The sequence below is a fragment of the Neovison vison genome, chromosome 7, assembly GCF_020171115.1.
Source record: "Neovison vison isolate M4711 chromosome 7, ASM_NN_V1, whole genome shotgun sequence".
NCBI classification, from domain to species: domain Eukaryota; kingdom Metazoa; phylum Chordata; class Mammalia; order Carnivora; family Mustelidae; genus Neogale; species Neogale vison.
The window spans coordinates 130,010,382-130,028,103 of NC_058097.1; the positions used below are offsets into that span (position 1 = coordinate 130,010,382).

Here is a 17,722-nt window from a genome sequence, read left to right on the forward strand (position 1 = left end):
CTTGGTTCTCCTGTATATCTTCTGTTCCTTTGCAGAGACTTTCTATTTCTTCATTTGTTTTAAAAATGTTTATAATTGTTCACTGAAGCATTTTTTTATGATGACTTCTTTAAATTTACATTAGGTAAGTCCAACATCTGTGTATCCTCAGTGTTGGTGTATGTTGATTATTTTTTTATCCCTGAACCTAATAATATAGTGTATGTTAACTAAATTGAATTTAAATAAAGATTTTTTTAAAAAGTAAAACCTGCTGTCTCTAGTTAAAGAACCAGAAATGTTATGATATACTGTATGGTGACTAACATAACATTAAAAAAAAAAAAAAAAGATGATCAGTTTGATAGTATGCAAGCTGACCTGACACCCAGAGAAAGACAAATATCATATACTGGCACCTCCAGGTGGCTGGTTTCTTCAGCTTCAGGTTTGGGATATAGGAAACAAAAAGAGAACCCCCAAAAGTTGAGATTTTCCTAGGTTTTGGTATGATGAGTGTATTTTTTTGAAACCTTGATATTTTTAGTTTTTTGTTTTGTTTTGTTTTGCTTGTTTTTTAATTCTGTACCTTATCTAAATCTTTTGACTTAGCAGGCTTCTTCTGACACTTCTTTGGCAGGGGAAGGTGGGAGGTGCTACATCGTTACTGCCATGTGGAAGTGAAAGTCCAAGTTCCTCTCTTGGCCTTCTCTTCTACCACCCCAGTGGGGAGAGCTAGGAGTGCCTTGTTACTGCTGGGTGGGGTCCCCATGTGGCCTCTTCTGACATCTGGGATGGGAAAGGGCTCACTGGATGGATATTAAAATCCTGGCTCCTCACTCTTTCTTCTCTGACAGCACAGGTTGGGAGATGAGGTAAGAGTACCTTATCACAGGTAAGCAAGGATGGAAGTCTAAATTCCCCACTCAGCCTTTACTGATGGGAGTTTTTTCCATGGTTCCCCCCACCCCTCCAGGGGAGGATCATTTTTGTATAAAGTTTTCTGTTTTTTAAGAGTGCTCTATTTCTGGTTCTTTAACTAGAGAGAGCAGGTTTTACTTTTTTTTTATCTTCATTTAAATTCAGTTTAGTTAACATATATTATTAGGTTCAGGGATAAAGTTTAGTGATTGATCAGTTGCATATAACACCCAGTGGTCCTTTCATCCCGTGCTCTCCTTAATGTCATCACCCAGTTACCCCATTCCCCCACCTCTCTTATAAAAATACTCAGTTTGTTTCCTATGATTAAGAGTCTCTTACAGTTTGTCTCCCTCTCTGAATTATCTTGTTTTATTTTTTTCCTTCCCTTGTTCATCTGTTTTGTTTCTTAAATTCCACATATGAGTGAAAACACATGATATTGTCTTTCTCTGGGTCAGCTTTCACACCACCAAAATGATCATCTATTTTTTTTAATGTTATGTTAGCCACCATACTATACATCATTAGTTTTTGTTGTAGTGTGACATGATTCATTGTTTGCATATAACAATCCTAAAATTTGTATGGAGCCAGAAAAGACCCCAAATCACCAAGAAAATGTTGAAAAAGAAAAACAAAGCTCGGGGCATCATTTTGTTTGATTTCAAGTTATATCACAAAGCTATGATCACCAAGACAGCATGGTATAGGCACAAAAACAGACGCATAGAACAATGGAACAGAATAGAGAACCCAGATATGTACTCTCAACTGTATGGTCAATTAATCTTTGATGGAGCGGGAAAAAAATATCTAGTGGAAAAAAAGACAGTTTCTTCAATAAATGGTGCTGGGAAAATTGGACAGCTATATATAGAAGAATGAAACTCAACCATTCCCTTACACCATACACAAAGATAAACTGTAACTGGATGAAAGACCTCAATGTGAGACAGGAATCCATCAAAATTCTAGAGAAGAACATAGGCAGTAACCTTTTCAACATAGGCCCCAGCAAATTCTTACAAAACATGTCTCCAAAGGGAAGGGAAACAAAAGTGAAAATGAACTTTTGGGACTTCATTGAGATAAAAATCTTCTGGACCGCAAAGGAAACAGTCAACAAATCTAAGAGACAACACATGGAATGGGAAAAGATATTTGCAAATGACACTATAGATAAAGGGCTGATATCAAGATCTATAATGAACTTCTCAAACTCAGCACCTAAAAAACAAATAATCAAGTCCAAAAACTGGGCAGAAGACATGAACAGACATTTCTCCAGAGAAGACGTACAAATGGCTAACAGACACATGAAAAAATGTTCAAAATCATTAGCCATCATGGAAATTCAAATAAAAACCATATTGAGATACCACTTTACACCAGTTAGAATAGCAAAATTGATAAGACAGGAAACAACAAATGTTGGATTGTGGAGAAAGGGGAACCCTCTTACACTGTTGGTGGGAATGCAAGCTGGTGCAGCCACTTTGGAAAATAGTGTGGAGGTTCCTCAAAAAGTTAAAAACAGAGCTACCTTATGACCCAGCAATCATGCTACTGGGTATTTACTCTAAAGATACAGACATAGTGAAAAAAGGACCATATGCACCCCAAAGTTCATAGCAGCAATGTTCACAATAGCCAAACTGTGGAAGGAGCCAAGATGCTCTTCAACAGATGAATAGATAAAGAAGATCTGGTCCATATATATACCATGGAATATTACTCAGCCATCAGATAGGATGAATGCCCACCATTTGTATCAACATGGGTTGAGCTGGAGGGGATTATGCTAAGTGAAATAAGTCAAATAGAGGACAATTAGCGGATGGTTTCACTTATTTGTGGAACATAAGGAATAGCATGGAGGACATTAGGAGAAGGAAGGGAAAAATGAAGGGGGGAAATTAGAGGGAGAGAAAAACCATAAGAGACTATGGACTCTGGAAATCAAACTGAGGGTTTTAGAGGGGTGGGGGTGGTGAGGTGATGGAAACCCAGTGCTGGGTATTAAGGAGAGCACATACTGCATGGAGCACTGGGTGTTATAGGCAGACAGCAGGTTTTTCTTGGGACTTTTGTTGTCTGCTTCTACTGGCATCTCCAGGTGGCTTGCTTCTTCAGCTTTAGGTTTGGGATATAGGAAGCAAAAAGAGAACCCAAAAAACTGTCATGTTATACCTCCTAACCAAGGTTTGTAGCCAGCCCAACTTCTTTGCTCCACCTTGAGTCTTACATTTGTTTTATGTATAATGTGCAGAGTTTGTAACTATACTTAGCAGGAGAAATAGAAAGAGGCATGTCTACCACTCACTCGTTTTTGCCCTTAATATTTCCATAGCTAAGAATGATAATGGCAGCTATGTTTTGAATTGTATCTACATAGCCAAGACCATGTTATTTTTTTTCTCACAGCAATCTCATTAGGAAAGTATAATAGTTACTGATGCCATTTTATACATGAAGAAATTGAAATTCAAAAATAATAATGTAAATATTTAGAACAATGCCTAGCAAGATACAAATAAAGGTTTGGAAATGTTATTACTCCTTTTGGAAATGTTATTACTCCTGTTAACTCATTTGATGGACCCCATTTGTAAGTGGAGAATTCAAATTCTAACCTAAGACAGTCTAAGATTATGCTCATAATCTTTAGATTGTAATTTTTCTCATTTTGAGTTCAAACATCTGCATAAGCCATTTCTACTACATCCCAATCTACTTCTTTATCCATCTCCTTGATTTCACTGCCACTATTATCTTCTCCTCACTTTCTGTAAGCTATAGTTCCCAAATTGCTTTCCATTTGTAATCTAATAATAATTAGTATGTATGCAGTCTACATATTGTTGACAAAGTAATTTTACATATATTAAGTTTAATATTTATTTGAGACCTAACCTTGTAGGCGAGTATTATTATTGTTACTCTAAAACTGAAATTCAGAGAAATTCAGGGACTGGCTCAAGGTCACATGGTTAGGAAGTGGTTGAGACAGGACTCAAGTTTGGTGTTATTTCTGCCACCCTGTGCTGCATCTGTTACCCACAGTTCACTTTCATATCCTCCACATAGCTCTACATGCTCAAAGTTTACCACCCTTTAGACCTCCTAGCAGTTTGTAAAGGTCTTTGGAGAGAGGAGAAGGGAGGGAAATGACCCAGAAGTAAGGAGGTGCCTCTGTACTTTGATACGGTTGATATATTGAAGTTGTATTGGAGACCCTGCCACATGATAATACACCTTTCTCCTGTTGCTTGCCTTTCCCATAGAGTCATGTTTTTAGATCTAGTGAAGAATGGAGTAGCAGGGTGCATGGAAGAAATAGAGATGGTTCAGAAACATGACTACAATAGATTCTTGTCGGCAGAAAAGAAACCAAAGTAGAGACAGGATCAAGAACAGAGGACTGTTGAAGGGTTTTGGAGGGGAGGGGGGCGGGGATGGGTGATCCTGGTGGTGGGCGAATTGCGTGGAGTACAGGGTGTGGTGCATAAACAATGAATCTTGGAACACTGAAAAAATAAAATAATATTTTTAAAAAAGAACAGAGGACTAGAAAGATATTTACTAGACTTATTTGTTAGGTATTTACCACCAAAATTCAATACTGTGTGTGTGTGTGTGTGTGTGTGTGTGTGTTTGAGAGAGAAAGATGGAGAGGGGAGGCATTAATGACAGCGTTTTAATTTGAAAAACTGGATGGGTCATTTTGTTCATAATTGAGGTCAAGGAAAAACAGTTTCAAGGAGGGAGTAGTGCATAGTAGAATGCTAAAGAGAAAAGGAAAATAAAGATTGTATCAAGATAATTGGATTTGAAAATTAGCAGGTAATTAATGGCTGTACAGAAGTCCCTGCCAGAGGTGGAGATAGAAGCTGATAGAACAGTGGCGTGACACGGGCAAGCTAGGAATTTATTTGGAAGTGAGAAAGTGAAACTATTCATGACGTGATGCTATGGCATGCTTGTGGGATTTGGAGTTGGAAGATCCATTTTCAAAACCTGATACTGCTTACTTGCTTATATAGCCCTTGGCAAATTATTTTACCCATCTGGGTCTGTTTCCTAGAACATGAGCAACAGTTTGCTCTGTTTATTTTCCTGTGATCTAGTTCCTCATTGTGTGTCACAGGATAAATCATGTCATGAAACTGAGGCTTTTTTCTTTCCTCTTTTTAAAAAAAATTTTTATTTATTTATTTGACAGACAGAAATCACAAGTAGACAGAGAAGCCGGCAGAGAGAGAGGAGTAAGCAGGCTCCCTACCAAGCAGAGAGCCCTATGCGGGCCTCAATCCCAGGACCCTGGGACCATGACTTGAGCTGAAGGCAGAGGCTTTAACCCACTGAGCCACCCAGGTACCCCTTTTCTTCCCTCTTTCAAGTGACTCCCCCAACCCAACAGTTACACTTTCTAGTTGAGATCAGCTGAGATCAATTTGATATTTGATCAAACCATGGTTAAATGTTGTGAGAATAAGTAGAGGTTTTTTTTTTAATAACTCTGTTATGATTATACAGAGAGAGGCTGCACATAAACATAATCTTATTTCCAGTTGGCCCCTGATTGAAAGTTAAACCTTGTCACTTGATAAGGTAATGCACATAATTAGTAGGTGTAATGTATTTCTTAAAAAATTTTTTTAAAAAGCATCTGTGATTCCTTCAGAAGATATTATGTTAGGGTAATGTTTTTATCTTGCATTTTCTTACATATTAAACATTTTTTTAAGTACTAACGATGTGCCAAATTCTGTGTTACTTCAAGTTTATCTTGTGCAGAAATACACTATCAGTTTCCATTTAATTTCAGGTCAAGATACTATGTAGATACTATATTTTGTATTTCTTTTATATTCTTATTTCAGTTTAATTCAGTAATAATAAAAATGGTCCAATTTATTTCTAATATTCACTATAACCTTGGGAATAGGTTTAATTGTGTCTATTTTAATAGATGAGAAACTGAGATTTTAAAAAATGATAAAACAAATCTAAACACCCCTTATAGAGCTCAACATAGTAGCTGCTGAATAAATGTGTGATTAACAATATTTCAGTATCTTCCCTGTCTTAAGATTTATATTTCAATATTTCAATATCTTCAATATTTCAATATCTTCACTGTCTTAAGATTTGTAGAGAACTGAGTGTGCTCTCATCGCAGACATACAGTCAAGCCTAAACCAACATTTATGCCATCACAGTTTCCTAGAAAGTCCTATATCTGTGTCCTGTTTCATTTATTTATTCAGTTACTCATCCATTTTTCTATTCGGCAATGAGAATGAACTAGTCACTCTGCTAATTCTTATGTCTGTTGGTCCACAGGTTCTGTGACTACACAGGTACATTCTGGCTGTACCTGCCAGTACAATATTGGGAACGATGGTGAGTGCACCCTCCAGAATTGTGTGGCAATGGGTCTTAAGCCTGAGATACTCTGGAATTCTTTCAGTCACTTGGGCACTAGAACAAGATCTCCATTATTAATCAAATCTTAGTCCATCAGGTCTTCCAAAGGCCAGACTTTATCCTTAGGATCTCAACTGCTGTTGTGGGCTCTGTTCCCTCTCTTCAGCAGCTGCACATCAGGATACTTACTAAAGACTGGCCCTCTGCCAAACCATACTGGAACTTAAAGCAAAAGGAAAAATCTGTATTACTAACCCTGTCTTTATTTATGTTCATCTTAATTTGGGTGAAGGGGTAGCAGTCATCTAGATTTTGAATCAAGGTGCCCTTTAAATTTTGCTCCCAAATCTAGTGCCTTACTTGCCTCAACCCAGTCCCCACCCTGCCTCTCTGGAAGAGGATTAAGAACGACTTCGGCCACATTATCACAGACAATGGCAAAGTTCCAAAACTGTGTCCTTGAGCTGATGCTCACCACATAGTTTGCATGGGAAACAAAGTCCATCGAGAGGTCATTCTTTGCTCAATGTGCTCAACCCTCAGTGAACACTGTGCCTCTCCTTTAGGATTTCAAAGCCCCACTTAATCCCTATAGACAGAGCCGACATTGTCCAGAGGAAATAATATAAAATGGTCTCACTGGTTTAAACATGAAGGAAATAAATCCAGACAACTAAACATGCAGGGCTGACTTCTAGAGGCTGACTAGGGCCCACAGGTGCTATCCCAGGAAGAAGGACCTGTGCTAAAACTTCACCTTTGTAGGCTTCCTCTCAAAGACAGCAAACATAGTAATGTCTACCTGCAGCCCCCATTAAGTTCTTCTGATCCTCCCTGGAAATGGCCCCATGTCTCCTGGGTCTGCTATGTCTCCTTCAGGTGAACCTGAGCTCAGTTTTTCCTTTGAGGCTAAAAAATGACAGAACCTGAAATGAGACTCTTTTTTGCAAGATTCCATCCATTCTAGAAAACAGATAGGGCTGCAGCTGGCTCAGTACTAGCCACCACACTTAATTATTGGAAGAAAGAGACCAGAGTTTGTAAGTAGTGATCAGGTCGTACCTGGATGGGGAGAGGAGTTGATAAAGGAATTCATGGATACTCCAAAGTTTCTAATTGTGCCAGCAAATTTGCTTAAAAAAAAAATTCTCTCCTTTTGGGGGCCCCTGGCTGGCTCAGTAGAAAAAGCATGTTGATTCTTGATCCCAGGGCTGTGAATTTGAGCCCTGTGTTAGGTGTAGAGTTTACTAAAAATAAATAAATAAAACAAATTTCTCCTTTTTGTCCAGCTCATTGTTGGATATGCTGATAGGTAGCTAAAGAAAACTGTTTGATTTGGACTTGACCTCCCCAGTGCAAAGAAGCCCTTCTAATATTTCCACCTCTGCTTTTTATTCTCAGGTTTCAACTCAAAGCTGAATCCTCTATAAAGGATTCCTTATTCAATCCTGAACTGAATTACTTCCCTCTTCTTTCGTGCTCACACAGTATTTTTCTTAGATGTGCTGAAACATTTACTTCTGCTTTGGCTTATGTTTTTTAGATTACAGATTTATGGTTACACTTTACCACTTTCTAACAGCTAAACATAGGCAATTTGCTTAATCTGTCTATCTCAGTTTTCTTATTTGCAAACAGGGATGAGTATTATTTTACCTAATTATTGTAAAAGACCTGGACTCAGATTACAAATTCAACAGTTTCCAGTTTGTCTTGGAAAGGTTATGTAACTTAATTTCTCTACAGCCATTTCATCCATCTGCAAAATGGGAATAAAGATTGCAACTCCTACAGAAGTTATTATGAATATTCAAAGAAATAACGCATGCAAAGTAAAAACTATATATTACGTGTTAACATTTTACTGTTTTCTTGATTAGACTGTAAGTTCTCAGAGGGGAGAAATCCATTCTTATTTAGTCTCTTATCATCCAAAGACTTTGCTAGCTGGTGGTCAGTAAGTGCTTATGGGTCGTTGAATATTTTCTGTGCTTCTACCTCTATTAGTTTATATTATTTGTAAGGGTTTTATCATGTTCAGCTTTGTTTTGGAATTTATTTATGCATTTTCTCTTCCCTTCTCTTTTGTAATGTGATTTTATGCAAAACACTCAGAAAATACCACATCAATAAGTGAAGTAATACCAATGAATTCAGAGTCCCTTCACAATACAGAATCACAACATCTTTCTTGATAACTGAAATGCTGTATTTGAAATTGACATGTTAAATTTCCCCTTTTGAAAAGAGACAAGTGGAAATCTCCAAGTGAGCAAAGAATGAGTGGAATTCCTTCTCTTTCATAACCTGAACATACTTGTGCCACACTGATGGACCATGTGCAAGCACATCTTTGGGTGCCTTCTTCAGCCAAAGAAACAAAGCAGGCAGCTAGAAACATGTTTTCTTTTTGTTTCAAATGGTGTCATTTAGGTCCAGCACGAGGGATCCGCTGTCTGTTCTCATTTTTTCTGCTCTGAGGAGCCCTCTTGGTTCCCGTTGACACTGGCACACCAGAGGCTGAGGGCTGGGAGGGAGATTGAAAGAGCTGATATACCACAGGCTCTAAAAACACATGACAGCAGAAAGCTAGGCTATTACTAATGCTGATCAGCTCAGAGGCAATGCAATCAAAACCTTCAATTACACCTGGGTGATTTAATCAACTCCCTGTCAAACTCGGGCTGGAAGTCCTCTGGTACTGTACAAATACAGTAATTACCATGCCAGCTTGCAATAAGATATCATTTCAGTGGATTAGAAAACACATTCTGTTGTCAATTACCAACAACCGATTTATAGGCCCTGAAACAAGCAATATTTTTTAATTGCTGCTTTTGTGTCATTATCACAAAATTACTTCTGTTATGAGGCATTAAATCATCTCAGCAATGTTGGGAGTGGGGGCGGGGGGCTAGATTAAAGTTTTCACTCTGTTCTTTCCTGATAAAACGAGAATAGAGGCATAAAACTTGTATCCTGCTGTGTTGGATTTTGAACTAAAAAAACAACCAAAAAGCCCCAGAGGTTCTCAACTATGCAAATAATCATAAACAAATCCTGAAAGCTACATGAATGGATCAAAGTGTAGGAAACCAGGAGTCAGATTTATTTTGACCTGCTTTTTTTTGTACCCAGGGCCTTCTTTTTCTACCATTTATTTGCCTATCTTCAAGTTTCATTTTGTAGACGTGTTTATTTCTTTTGAAGGTATGTTTCCTTTGACACCAGATGTGGCCATGGTCACTGGAGATCTGCAGATTTGGAAGATTTGAAAATTTGCAACTCTACCCAACCCCTCCCAAGCCCATTTGACCAGTCCAAAGAATAACAGTGAATTGGCCTGGGCTCCACTCAGCTTGTTCACAGATGTCCTTACGCACAGGAAGCATCTGACATGCCCCTGCTAAACCCCTCCACCCACCTACCCCCATCCAGCCTTAATACACCTTGCCTGAGTTAGTTCTAAAAGGAGGCACTTTAAAAAAATAAAAATTAAAAAAAAAATAAAAGGAGGCACTTTTATTCTCCCAGACAGAGGGGCATGGGCAAAATGTTGTTATTGTTATTATTATTATTATGAATATTCTATTTTGAAGTAGCAAACCTTTAATAGCGCTTCATCTGAGGCATGGTTTTAAATGCTTTACAAATATTATGATAATCCTGTAAAGTTTGCATTACTATTATTCCATTACACAAATGAAAAGCTAATGCACTGAATGTTTAAAGCTTTGGCCACAGTAATATAATGGAAGGAACTCTGGATGTATCTCAAGAAGAACCAGGTTGGAATCTTGACACGACCGCTTTAGCTGTGTCAAATTCAACCAATTATGTATCCACTCTCAGCTTTAGTTTCTTTCTCTTAGAAGAGGAGAGAACAGTAGTGGAAATATTTATTAAGTATGTCATGCATTCTTTTTTTTTTTAAGATTTATTTATTTGACAGAGAGAGAGAGAAAGCACAAGCAGGGGGAGCGAGAGAGAGAGAAGCAGACTCCCTGTTCAGCAAGAAGCCCAACATGGGGCTCAATCCCAGGACCCTGGGATCATGATCTGAGCCAAAGGCAGTGGCTTAACTGACTGAGACACCCAGGGGCCCATGTCATGCATTCTTGTACACATTTTACACAGACAAACTCATTGAATCCTCACAATGACTCCCTTAGGTAGAAACTATGGTTACCCCCCTTCTACTGATGATGAAGTTGAGGTATTGGGAGGTAAAGAAACTTGCTCAAGGTTATGCAGTAGGGAAGTGTTGGAGTTCCTGAGGTCCCTCCCTTAAACATTACTTCTTCATTAGCCAGTTCTCTGAACTACTGACCATCTCTGGTTACATCCTCACCATGAAGATCCAGATCTATATTCCAACATCCTACTATGCATAACCACTTTGACAACATCACAGCCATCTCAAAGTTCACATGTTCACAACTTGAAGCCATCACTATCTTGCCCCCAAACCTGCCCATCCTTCAATACTTCCCATTTCCTGGAATGAATACTTCTATCTACCTGGTTGTCCAAGCTAAAAACCTGGGCATAAGCCTGGGCCATAATCTCCCACTGGGGCATCTGCTGTGACTTCCAATGGTATGTCTGATTTTAGTCACATCACCTTCAGTTACACACAGATACCTCACCAACCACTCTCTGCTCCTGGTCTATCGTTGACAATGTCACTGCTCTGTCTTCAGAAGCTTGCGATTATTATCCCGATAAACTCCTATCATCTGAAGTCCTTGTAGAACACTGAACTTATTTTTTAATAAAAAGTCTATAACTTTTCTTCAGTGTCTGTATTCCCCTTCCTGGTTCGGTATCTTGTACATCAATACCTCAGAATTGTATGCTTATCTTCCTTCCTTGCAGTTGGAGGCACTAGGGGAAGTAGATTGCTACAGTCCGCTGGGTAAAACTGCAGCTAATTTTCTGACTTAGGGCTTGAAAGTATTATAAAAGTTAAAAATTTCAAAGTTCAGAGTCAGAATAAATGGGCCATAAAATTTTAAACTTGGAAAAGATCGTATGGCTCATCTTGTCAATTCCCTCTTTTTGAAAGGACATGCAGTGTCACTAAGGTCACTATAAAGCAAAGGTGATAAAGGATGTGAAAGTTCACAAAAACAGTATGAATAAATGCGTAACAAGGAAGTAAGTCTTAAGTCCCTGCAGTTCACAGTCCAAAGACACATCTTCTCTCATGAAAGGCATAGATCTTGCCTGGCATATTCCTTCTGGGTCCTATTCATGTGGAGTCATTTCCCAGATGGTATTTTCTTAAGATATGCTATGGAAATAAGGATGTCTCCTGTGGTTAGATACCATTCCTAACATAGCCTACAGCATCCCCTTCTGAGAAAGATATAATGAATATTGTCATGTTGAAACCTCTTGGAAATTATGCCGTGGAAAACAATTTTAGTTTTTTTAAGCCAGAGTTCTCAAACTCACTACCATGGATTCCCACTTTGTTCTGAATTTTGATACTAATCAAAATCTCATGATGTTGAAATTAAATGGGCTGTGATGATGTAGTCACTATTTGCATTAAAAGTGCTCAGTAGCTTCATGTGGCTTGTGGCTACTGTATTAGACAACACAGATTTAGATTACTGCGTCAAACTCATTAGTTAGAATGATTGAAAGAGGGCTATTGTGTCACTTCCATGTAGTGATTTTGCTTATTCATAGTTCTTTCTATGCCATGTCCCAAAGGTGGAATTATCATGGAGGATCAGTCAGGCATGGTGCCATGCCCAAAATATTAAGGAGAGAGCCTGTGAGTGAATCTTAAATTCTACCTGGTAGGTCCTCAACAAACATATGCATCTGGACATCCCAGAATGACTTATTTACGTTAAAAAATAGAATCTCACTTGCTCATGCCCAATTCCTGGAATTTGTTTTGGTTACTGGTTGTGCAAATAGCTGACTCCATCGGTCATATTAATACCATCCCAAAGAGTTGGCAAGAGCAAAACATGCTTCTTGCCCCAGGATGATGGAGTTGGATTTGCCACTGTGGCACCTGGCCAATTCTGTGACGGATGCCCTTGAAAGTGTTCCTCCCTATAGGGAAGGAATCAGAGAGAACAAAAATAAATAGCGCTAGGTGGACTCATAAAACTTGTCAAAATCTTTCAAGCATGGCATATTTGATGATTCATGGGGTTTGCAAGGCATTACCAGATTAAAACAAGAAATATCATGCAGAGTGGTCATTCCATAGCCTCACACTCTGTGTGGCAACATAATCCTAATGGTGGAAAGCATGATTAGGGGAACGGTGTGGCCCCCCTCGCCCCCTACTCACAGCGGCTCACACCATCTTAAGGCAGGACCATGCTCATCAGCAGAGCAGTGAGTTATCCGTTCCACCTTACTCTTTCTCTAGAGACAAAGACCTTATAAGCTCCCTCTGGAAATATGTTGAGAAATAATTTGTTCAAATTTCTCTCCCTGTGGATTGAGCCCATTTTCTCTCACACAGTCATCAGCAGGAAGAGAGAAGCACTGATTCATCAGCCCACTTATTCCAGCCCTTCACAATTTCAGAGATGGTTGTGATAAAGCAATTTTCCTTGTGCTGTCTCCTTTCTGTAGTTTGAATGTTAACCCCTTTATTCATACATAGCTAAATTAGCTGTTTTTCCACTCTTCGCACATTCTTGCTCAAGATGACACCTTCACCTTTCTGATCTGTGACCAGCTGTTGCGCTTACTTAGCCAATGGAAAACAGCAGAGTTTTTTTACATCCAGGAGCTGGACTGAGATGATTGCTGGAGAGAGAGGTTAATCAGCCCCTGAATTCAGCTTAATCAGCTGCTGGAGGAAGACTTACCACTTTGATGAGCTCTCAGCTGCCACAAGGAGAGATTATTCATTTACAGCTATATGCTTGACTAAAGTGTGTGCTGGTTGCAGTGTTCTTCCATAATCATCCGGTCTATACCCCAGCCCCCACCCAAAACCATTCTCTACATTGTGCCAGAAAAAAAAATGATTTTCTTTTTTCTCTCTTTTTAATAAATGTTGACCGCATGTTTTATAATATGCCAGGCACTGTAGTAGAAACTGAAGATAAAATGATAAACAAAATAGAGTGTTTTCCCTTGATTATGGCCTAATGAAGGAGATAGAGAGTAGTAAAGAGTCACAAATAGACTTGTGTATATACTAAGGGATTAGGTCTGGTAGATGTTAAGAGTAGAGTGGGAATCAGGAAAAGCTTTCTCAAAGAAGTAATGACTTAGCTGAGATCAAAAAGAGGAGCAGTTAAAAAAAAAAAAAAAAGAGGAGCAGTTAATTAAGCAATAGTTTCCTGGAAGAGGAAACAATCCATACAAAGGCCCTGTGGTAGGCATGGTGTGGTAACAGAACATCAGTGAGGCTTACAAGCAGCAAGTAGAAGAGACTGGTTTAAGATGAGGCTGCAAGGATAGGCAGGGGCCAGACATTACAAGGACTTAAGAGTCCACACTCAGAATTTTGGTCTTTATCTCATGAGGAATGAGGAGCCCTTCAAGTGTTTTAGGCAATAGGAAATCAGCCACTGGAGGACTTTGAGCTAAAATATAGATTACTCATGCCTTTTTTCAGTTGAAAATTGTTAATGACTTACCATAGTCTATATATTAAACTTTAAATCTCTAACTGTAGTATTTTTGGTCCCCAGCTCTTTTCCTTGCTTTATCTTCCCTGTACTGTCCTACCTGTCCCCTTCCATGATTAACCCTAGGTCCTAGCTTCACTGTTCACTGAACCTGTCATGTGCCTTCTGGGACTTCCATGCCTTTGCTCATGTTGTTTCTTCAGCCTGAAAGGAAAATATTGCATGCTGTTTGAAGACAGGAATTATGTCCTATTCACTAGAGTCCCTGGGGCCTAGAACAGAGCCAGATACATAATGCAATATCAGTAAAAGCTTACGGAGTTGGATTAATGAATTAATGGCTTTATTGCTTCATTCGTCTGTTGAATTTTTGCTTATTTTTTTTGAAAGCCTTAATCCAACTATAACCTCTTTTAGGCAATCTTATCAGATTCTCTAAGTTGAAATAAATTGCTCCTATCCCCAGGCCATTGTTTATACTAGCTACATCACAATTTTTAAAATATCAGGTACAGAGAATTAAATATCAGATACAGAGAAACACAATCTGCACACCCACCTCAAGAGCTCTGAGAAGTCAAGGCAGACACTTTGAATGGTGGTTCTTGGGCTTAGGGACTGGAACTGGCAGACAGATCCTCTGATACAACTATTGAGGTTGTATCTAATCTAACTAGCTCCTTAACCTTGACATAAATTGTTCTGGTGAGACAAAGACATGTCAAAGCAGATTTGGTGGGTTAGGTGGATGGTTCTGCCAACAGTCTATTTGCATTAGAGACTATGAGAGAGCTTAAGCCAAGGGAAAAGTCAGGCTGGCAAATGAAATCTAAACCCCTAGGGGTGGAGAAGAGAGAGAATTCTAAAAACAGGGCCATATTTCTTATAAGGATTTGTGTCCTGGCCCAGTCCCCACAGTTCCTTTCCAAATCCTATGGGAGGAGGAGGGATGTCAGATGCTAGTGGAATTAGGAAGAGCTGTTTCACAGGGCAAGGCACTGGGACACAGAGGCTTGCCAGGTGGTAGTGCCATGAAACACTGAGGCCTGGGGACTAGAGCCACTCTTCTCTCATAACTGTCCTTATCCCCAAGAAAAATTATCTAATGCCTGATGCCAAGGTTGAGGAAGATTTTGGAATGAGAGTACGAGTAAGAAGCCCCATGTGACGGGAGCTAAGCTTCTTTGATTATTACCTCGGGCCTGCTACAGACTTGTTTTCTCCCACGACAGGTATGACCTGGGGGAGACCAATTATGTATTGCATGCAGCTGGGTGTTTGATGGGTATTTCCTCCACCGAAGGAAGCTTACCTTACCAAGGTAAGGAAGGCTGTGCAGTCCAAGTATCTACAAGCCTGAGAGTTCCCACCCAAGCAGGACCCCAGCCAGCCTCTAGAGAGTCCTTCCTCCCATTCTACAATAGGAGGAGAGTCCCTGGGTTTGTTTGTGTTTTTGTTTTTGTTTTTTGCCATTTTTCCTTAAATGAGCCTCTTAGTGGTCATCACATGGCATCAGCTCAGTCCTCCTCTCTCCTGCTCCATCTCCCTTTTTTCTCCATTGGGGGCCTACAGGGCATCAGGGAGATGGCTTTCCATGCCCATTACCCACGGAGAATGCTGGCATCCACATCTGATCTGCTTGGTCCAGGTGCTTTCAAATCTCCTTGTACCAAGGGCAGACGGTGTTTAGGGGTGGGATGGAAGACGCTCCTTCCAGATTCTGTGTCGCAGTTTATTGCCCAGGCCCCAGAAGAGTTGTACTTGAATTTGGTGGCAGGATGAAATCACTCTTGAACAGCTAACTCAGTTTCTTCTTTTGGTTCTTCTCCACATGAGAAACCACTCAAAGTGAATCAGGGAAAGCTTTTTTTTTTTCCGAAGGGCTACTGGCAATATGACCAATTACTCCTTAGTTTATTTTTGCTAGACTTTTAAAGTAATAGAACTAGGAATTGTTCTTTACTACAAAGCATAAGAAGGAAGGAAGGAAAAAGCTCTGTGAAGTTTCTTTTCCTAGTAAGGAGGTTTATGGCCAAGTCATTATTAAGTTCTAATGGTAGAGTCATACCATGCTTTTAAGGTGGTCAGAGTTGTTTACAATGCCCAGGCTTCACTGAAAACATACACATAACAGACACACACATAGACACAGACAGCCTTAACTTATACAGAGAAAATGGGCATTCTCGTGTCTCCTTAATACTCTTCTTCCTTTCTCTTCCCCCAGGTATATGAAAGAGTGGCTTTCCCTGCAGACATCTAAATAGAGACAAGTAAATACTGAAGTGAGTACGTGTTGGAGAGTGCTGCTTTTTAGTTCCTCCTGATCTATACCAGATGTTTTGCACAGAGTTGTGCTTATGTGTGTGTGTGGATGGGGGTGGGGGGTCCGTAGATGTTTGTTGAATTATCAACAGGATGACTAAGAGTTGAGCAGATGTGGCTGAGTGCAAAAGGCAATCTTTCTTTCCCTTTAGAGTGTTATATGACATATATTACATAGGAAGAACCCCAGAACATAGCCTGGCAAAAGACAGGTGCTCAATAAACATCAGTTTTCTTTTCCTTCCAATATTCTCCTTCTGTAAGTGGACTGTCTATATAACAACATTCCCATTCTGTTCACTTTTTCAACTCCCCTTGCTTCAAGGCCCTTGGGATTTCTTTACTGTAACAAAAAAAAAAGGGGGGGGATAAGATCCTATATTAATTCATACAGGATATGTACTACCATGCTATCCCCCTTGAACTGCATTTTAAGTCCTATATCAAATTGTAGAAGAGAGAACTTCAATCTTATGTTAGGCATTTCAGGAATCAGAATGAAACTGGAGGATTTATTTTGGGAAGAAAAGGGGGCTCTTCACACAGGTTCCTAACTTATGCCAATGTAAGTGTCTGCCTCCCCCTCCATGGATAAAAGAGGGATTCTTCCAGATGTGTGATGGGTGTGGGTGTTTATGTGTGCATTCCATGTGGGAACAGGCCTAGACACCACCGGGTGACAACAGAATACAGCTTAAAAGCATATGGAATGCATCTTCCTTCAGAAGCTAATAAAGTGTGGCTATAACTCTTCTCACTATGGAAAGAAATATCACAGAGCCCTCTCTGTCCATCCTGGTGCCAAGTGGAAAGAAGAACAACTCAGAATTCTTTTATTAAAATAATCTGGAAATTCAAAATAAGAATTTTTCACACTGCCTGTGAATTCAACATATCAGTCCTCTAAATAGTGTACTTTCTTCAAATTAATTTAAGATTGGAGTCACTTTTCAGTGAACTTTCATAAACCTCCAGAACATATTTGTAAGGGTTTCAAAACCATTATTATCTTAGCAGCTGTGTCCAAAATTCTTTGGGAAGGAACTGCTTTTATATGGAAAAATACCTTAGTAAGCCACGAGGGTTGAAAGGTTGAAAGTGTGGTACCCTGTGGTATAGATAAGCAGGAGACAATCAAAAGAAAAAGAAGGAAAAGGAATGAAAGAAAAAGAGAGAAAGAGAACATGGTAATTTGTGTGCCAGGAATGAATAAGATGGGGAGTGGGTGGGGAGAGTCCAGTGGCATCGCAGATGCTGGTGCCCATGCTGGAGGGTACCTAAAGGATATCTTTGAAGATAAACATGGCAAATAAGCAATTTTTGAAAAAGATTTTATTTATTTATTTGACAGACAGAGATCACAAGTAGGCAGAGAGGCAGGCAGAGAGAGAGGAGGAAGCAGGCTCCCTGCTGAGCAGAGAGCCCGATGCAGGATTCTATCC

At 39.5% G+C, this 17,722-nt stretch overlaps 1 long non-coding RNA gene across 1 annotated transcript; it reads left to right on the forward strand.

Moving 5' to 3' along the window:
- Positions 1–5,242: 5,242 nt before the first annotated feature.
- LOC122912470 lies at positions 5,243–9,840 on the forward strand. The gene is made up of 3 exons (XR_006385629.1): positions 5,243–5,277; positions 6,250–6,309; positions 9,544–9,840. It is a non-coding gene; the product is annotated as an uncharacterized LOC122912470 (long non-coding RNA).
- Positions 9,841–17,722: the final 7,882 nt, after the last annotated feature.